The sequence below is a fragment of the Amia ocellicauda genome, chromosome 2 (genome assembly GCF_036373705.1).
Source record: "Amia ocellicauda isolate fAmiCal2 chromosome 2, fAmiCal2.hap1, whole genome shotgun sequence".
Taxonomy (NCBI): domain Eukaryota; kingdom Metazoa; phylum Chordata; class Actinopteri; order Amiiformes; family Amiidae; genus Amia; species Amia ocellicauda.
The window spans coordinates 53,271,091-53,277,811 of record NC_089851.1 but is presented as its reverse complement, the minus strand read 5'-3'; positions in this window follow the sequence as shown (position 1 = coordinate 53,277,811).

The window sequence follows — 6,721 nt, the reverse complement described above, 5'->3', positions numbered from 1 at the left end:
TGCCTTGCCGTCCATCCATCCATCCATCTATCTATCTATGTATCTATGTCTCTCGATATCTAACTCTCTTGCTTGCAATCGCTCCCCAATGGTCAGTAGCATAGTAGCATAACAGCAGATCACGGACCACTGTCAATCAGATGCTTGCCTTGCCGTCCATCCATCTATCTATCTATCTATCTATGACTCTTGATATCTAACTCTCTTGCTTGCTATCGCTCCCCCAATGGTCAGTAGCATAGTAGCATAACAGCAGATCACGGACCACTGTCAATTAGATGCTTGCCTTGCCATCCATCCATCCATCTATCTATCTATCTATCTATCTATGACTCTCGATATCTAACTCTCTTGCTTGCTATCGCTCCCCCAATGGTCAGTAGCATAGTAGCATAACAGCAGATCACGGACCACTGTCAATCAGATGCTTGCCTTGCCGTCCATCCAACTATCTATCTATCTATCTATCTATGACTCACGATATCTAACTCTCTTGCTTGCTATCGCTCCCCCAATGGTCAGTAGCATAGTAGCATAACAGCAGATCACGGACCACTGTCAATCAGGTGCTTGCCTTGCCGTCCATCCATCCATCCATCTATCTATCTATCTATCTATGACTCTCGATATCTAACTCTCTTGCTTGCTATCGCTCCCCAATGGTCAGTAGCATAGTAGCATAACAGCAGATCACGGACCACTGTCAATCAGATGCTTACCTTGCCGTCCATCCATCTATCTATCTATCTATCTATGACTCTCGATATCTAACTCTCTTGCTTGCTATCGCTCACCCAATGGTCAGTAGCATAGTAGCATAACAGCATATCACGGACCACTGTCAATCCGGTGCTTGCCTTGCCGTCCATCAATCCATCCATCTATCTATCTATCTATCTATGACTCTCGATATCTAACTCTCTTGCTTGCTATCGCTCCCCCAATGGTCAGTAGCATAGTAGCATTACAGCAGATCACGGACCACTGTCAATCAGATGCTTGCCTTGCCGTCCATCCATCCATCTATCTATCTATCTATCTATCTATCTATCTATCTATCTATCTATCTATCTATCTATCTATCTATGACTCTCGATATCTAACTCTCTTGCTTGCTATCGCTCCCCCAATGGTCAGTAGCATAGTAGCATAACAGCAGATCATGGACCACTGTCAATCCGGTGCTTGCCTTGCCGTCCATCCATCCATCCATCTATCTATCTATGTATCTATGTCTCTCGATATCTAACTCTCTTGCTTGCAATCGCTCCCCAATGGTCAGTAGCATAGTAGCATAACAGCAGATCACGGACCACTGTCAATTATATGCTTGCCTTGCCGTCCATCCATCTATCTATCTATCTATCTATGACTCTTGATATCTAACTCTCTTGCTTGCTATCGCTCCCCCAATGGTCAGTAGCATAGTAGCATAACAGCAGATCACGGACCACTGTCAATTAGATGCTTGCCTTGCCATCCATCCATCCATCTATCTATCTATCTATCTATCCATGACTCTCGATATCTAACTCTCTTGCTTGCTATCGCTCCCCCAATGGTCAGTAGCATAGTAGCATAACAGCAGATCACGGACCACTGTCAATCAGGTGCTTGCCTTGCCGTCCATCCATCCATCCATCTATCTATCTATGTATCTATGACTCTCGATATCTAACTCTCTTGCTTGCTATCGCTCCCCCAATGGTCAGTAGCATAGTAGCATAACAGCAGATCACGGACCACTGTCAATCAGATGCTTGCCTTGCCGTCCATCCATCAATCCATGTATCTATCTATGTATCAATGTCTCTCGATATCTAACTCTCTTGCTTGCTATCGCTCCCCCAATGGTCAGTAGCATAGAAGCATAACAGCAGATCACGGACCACTGTCAATCAGATGCTTGCCTTGCCGTCCATCCATCCATCTATCTATCTATCTAGCTAGCTATCTATCTATGACTCTCGGTATCTAACTCTCTTGCTTGCTATCGCTCCCCCAATGGTCAGTAGCATAGTAGCATAACAGCAGATCACGGACCACTGTCAATCAGGTGCTTGCCTTGCTGTCCATCCATCCATCCATCTATCTATCTATCTATCTATGACTCTCGATATCTAACTCTCTTGCTTGCTATCGCTCCCCCAATGGTCAGTAGCATAGTAGAATAACAGCATATCACGGACCACTGTCAATCAGATGCTTGCCTTGCCGTCCATCCATCCATCCATCTATCTATCTATGTATCTATGACTCTCGATATCTAACTCTCTTGCTTGCTATTGCACCCCTAATGGTCAGTAGCATAGTAGCATCACAGCAGATCACGGACCACTGTCAATCAGGTGCTTGCCTTGCCGTCCATCCATCCATCCATCTATCTATCTATCTATCTATGACTCTCGATATCTAACTCTCTTGCTTGCTATCGCTCCCCCAATGGTCAGTAGCATAGTAGCATAACAGCAGATCACGGACCACTGTCAATCAGGTGCTTGCCTTGCCGTCCATCCATCCATCTATCTATCTATCTATCTATGACTCTCGATATCTAACTCTCTTGCTTGCTATCGCTCCCCCAATGGTCAGTCGCATAGTTGCATAACAGCAGATCACGGACCAATGTCAATCAGTTGCTTGCCTTGCCGTCCATCCATCCATCTATCTATCTATCTATCTATGACTCTCGATATTTAACTCTCTTGCTTGCTATCTCTCCCCCAATGGTCAGTAGCATAGTAGCATAACAGCAGATCACGGACCACTGTCAATCAGATGCTTGCCTTGCCGTCCATCCATCCATCTTTCTATCTATCTATCTATGACTCTCAATATCTTGCTCTCTTGCTTGCTATCGCTCCCACAATGGTCAGTAGCATATTATCATAACAGCAGATTACGGACCACTGTCAATCAGATGCTTGCCTTGCCGTCCATCCATACATCCATCTATCTATCTATGTATCTATGTCTCTCGATATCTAAGTCTCTTGCTTGCAATCGCTCCCCAATGGTCAGTAGCATAGTAGCATAACAGCAGATCACGGACCACTGTCAATCAGATGCTTGCCTTGCCGTCCATCCATCCATCCATCTATCTATCTATGTATCTATGTCTCTCGATATCTAACTCTCTTGCTTGCAATCGCTCCCCAATTGTCAGTAGCATAGTAGCATAACAGCAGATCACGGACCACTGTCAATCAGATGCTTGCCTTGCCGTCCATCCATCTATCTATCTATCTATCTATGACTCTTGATATCTAACTCTCTTGCTTGCTATTGCTCCCCCAATGGTCAGTAGCATAGTAGCATCACAGCAGATCACGGACCACTGTCAATCAGGTGCTTGCCTTGCCGTCCATCTATCTATCTATCTATCTATCTATCTATGACTCTCGATATCTAACTCTCTTGCTTGCTATCTCTCCCCCAATGGTCAGTAGCATAGTAGCATAACAGCAGATCACTGACCACTGTCAATCAGATGCTTGCCTTGCCGTCCATCCATCCATCTATCTATCTATCTATCTATGACTCTCAATATCTTACTCTCTTGCTTGCTATCGCTCCCACAATGGTCAGTAGCATATTAGCATAACAGCAGATTACGGACCACTGTCAATCAGATGCTTACCTTGCCGTCCATCCATCCATCCATCTATCTTTCTATGTATCAATGTCTCTCGATATCAAACTCTCTTGCTTGCTATCGCTCCCCAATGGTCAGTAGCATAGTAGCATAACAGCAGATCACGGACCACTGTCAATCAGATGCTTACCTTGCCGTCCATCCATCTATCTATCTATCTATCTATGACTCTCGATATCTAACTCTCTTGCTTGCTATCGCTCACCCAATGGTCAGTAGCATAGTAGCATAACAGCAGATCACGGACCACTGTCAATCCGGTGCTTGCCTTGCCGTACATCAATCCATCCATCTATCTATCTATCTATCTATGACTCTCGATATCTAACTCTCTTGCTTGCTATCGCTCCCCCAATGGTCAGTAGCATAGTAGCATAACAGCAGATCACGGACCACTGTCAATCAGATGCTTGCCTTGCCATCCATCCATCCATCTATCTAACTATCTATCTATGACTCTCGATATCTAAATCTCTTGCATGCTATCGCTCCCCCAATGGTCAGTAGCATAGTTGCATAACAGCAGATCACAGACCACTGTCAATCAGATGGTTGCCTTGCCGTCCATCCATCCATCTATCTATCTATCTTTCTATCTATGACTCTCGATATCTAACTCTCTTGCTTGCTATCGCTCCCCCAATGGTCAGTAGCATAGTAGCATAACAGCAGATCATGGACCACTGTCAATCCGGTGCTTGCCTTGCCGTCCATCCATCCATCCATCTATCTATCTATGTATCTATGTCTCTCGATATCTAACTCTCTTGCTTGCAATCGCTCCCCAATGGTCAGTAGCATAGTAGCATAACAGCAGATCACGGACCACTGTCAATCAGATGCTTGCCTTGCCGTCCATCCATCTATCTATCTATCTATCTATGACTCTCGATATCTAACTCTCTTGCTTGCTATCGCTCCCCCAATGGTCATTAGCATAGTAGCATAACAGCAGATCACGGACCACTGTCAATCAGATGCTTGCCTTGCCGTCCATCCATCCATCTATCTATCTATCTATCTATGACTCTCAATATCTTGCTCTCTTGCTTGCTATCGCTCCCACAATGGTCAGTAGCATATTATCATAACAGCAGATTACGGACCACTGTCAATCAGATGCTTGCCTTGCCGTCCATCCATACATCCATCTATCTATCTATGTATCTATGTCTCTCGATATCTAAGTCTCTTGCTTGCAATCGCTCCCCAATGGTCAGTAGCATAGTAGCATAACAGCAGATCACGGACCACTGTCAATCAGATGCTTGCCTTGCCGTCCATCCATCCATCTATCTATCTATCTATCTATCTATGACTCTCGATATCTAACTCTCTTGCTTGCTATCGCTCCCCCAATGGTCAGTAGCATAGTAGCATAACAGCAGATCATGGACCACTGTCAATCCGGTGCTTGCCTTGCCGTCCATCCATTCATCCATCTATCTATCTATGTATCTATGTCTCTCGATATCTAACTCTCTTGCTTGCAATCGCTCCCCAATGGTCAGTAGCATAGTAGCATAACAGCAGATCACGGACCACTGTCAATCAGATGCTTGCCTTGCCGTCCATCCATCTATCTATCTATCTATCTATGACTCTTGATATCTAACTCTCTTGCTTGCTATCGCTCCCCCAATGGTCAGTAGCATAGTAGCATAACAGCAGATCATGGACCACTGTCAATCCGGTGCTTGCCTTGCCGTCCATCCATCCATCCATCTATCTATCTATGTATCTATGTCTCTCGATATCTAACTCTCTTGCTTGCAATCGCTCCCCAATGGTCAGTAGCATAGTAGCATAACAGCAGATCACGGACCACTGTCAATCAGATGCTTGCCTTGCCATCCATCCATCCATCTATCTATCTATCTATCTATGACTCTCGATATCTAACTCTCTTGCTTGCTATCGCTCCCCCAATGGTCAGTAGCATAGTTGCATAACAGCAGATCACAGACCACTGTCAATGAGATGGTTGCCTTGCCGTCCATCCATCCATCTATCTATCTATCTATCTATCTATGGCTCTCGATATCTAACTCTCTTGCTTGCAATCGCTCCCCCAATGGTCAGTAGCATAGTAGCATAACAGCAGATCACGGACCACTGTCAATCAGATGCTTGCCTTGCCGTCCATCCATCTATCTATCTATCTATCTATGACTCTTGATATCTAACTCTCTTGCTTGCTATCGCTCCCCGATGGTCAGTAGCATAGTAGCATAACAGCAGATCACGGACCACTGTCAATTAGATGCTTGCCTTGCCATCCATCCATCCATCTATCTATCTATCTATCTATCTATCTATGACTCTTGATATCTAACTCTCTTGCTTGCTATCGCTCCCACAATGGTCAGTAGCATATTATCATAACAGCAGATTACGGACCACTGTCAATCAGATGCTTGCCTTGCCGTCCATCCATACATCCATCTATCTATCTATGTATCTATGTCTCTCGATATCTAAGTCTCTTGCTTGCAATCGCTCCCCAATGGTCAGTAGCATAGTAGCATAACAGCAGATCACGGACCACTGTCAATCAGATGCTTGCCTTGCCGTCCATCCATCCATCCATCTATCTATCTATGTATCTATGTCTCTCGATATCTAACTCTCTTGCTTGCAATCGCTCCCCAATGGTCAGTAGCATAGTAGCATAACAGCAGATCACGGGCCACTGTCAATCAGATGCTTGCCTTGCCGTCCATCCATCTATCTATCTATCTATCTATGACTCTTGATATCTAACTCTCTTGCTTGCTATTGCTCCCCCAATGGTCAGTAGCATAGTAGCATAACAGCAGATCACGGACCACTTTCAATCAGATGCTTGCCTTGCCATCCATCCATCCATCTATCTATCTATGTATCTATCTATGACTATCGATATCTAACTCTCTTGCTTGCTATTGCACCCCCAATGGTCAGTAGCATAGTAGCATCACAGCAGATCACGGACCACTGTCAATCAGGTGCTTGCCTTGCCGTCCATCCATCTATCTATCTATCTATCTATCTATCTATCTATGACTCTCGATATCTAACTCTCTT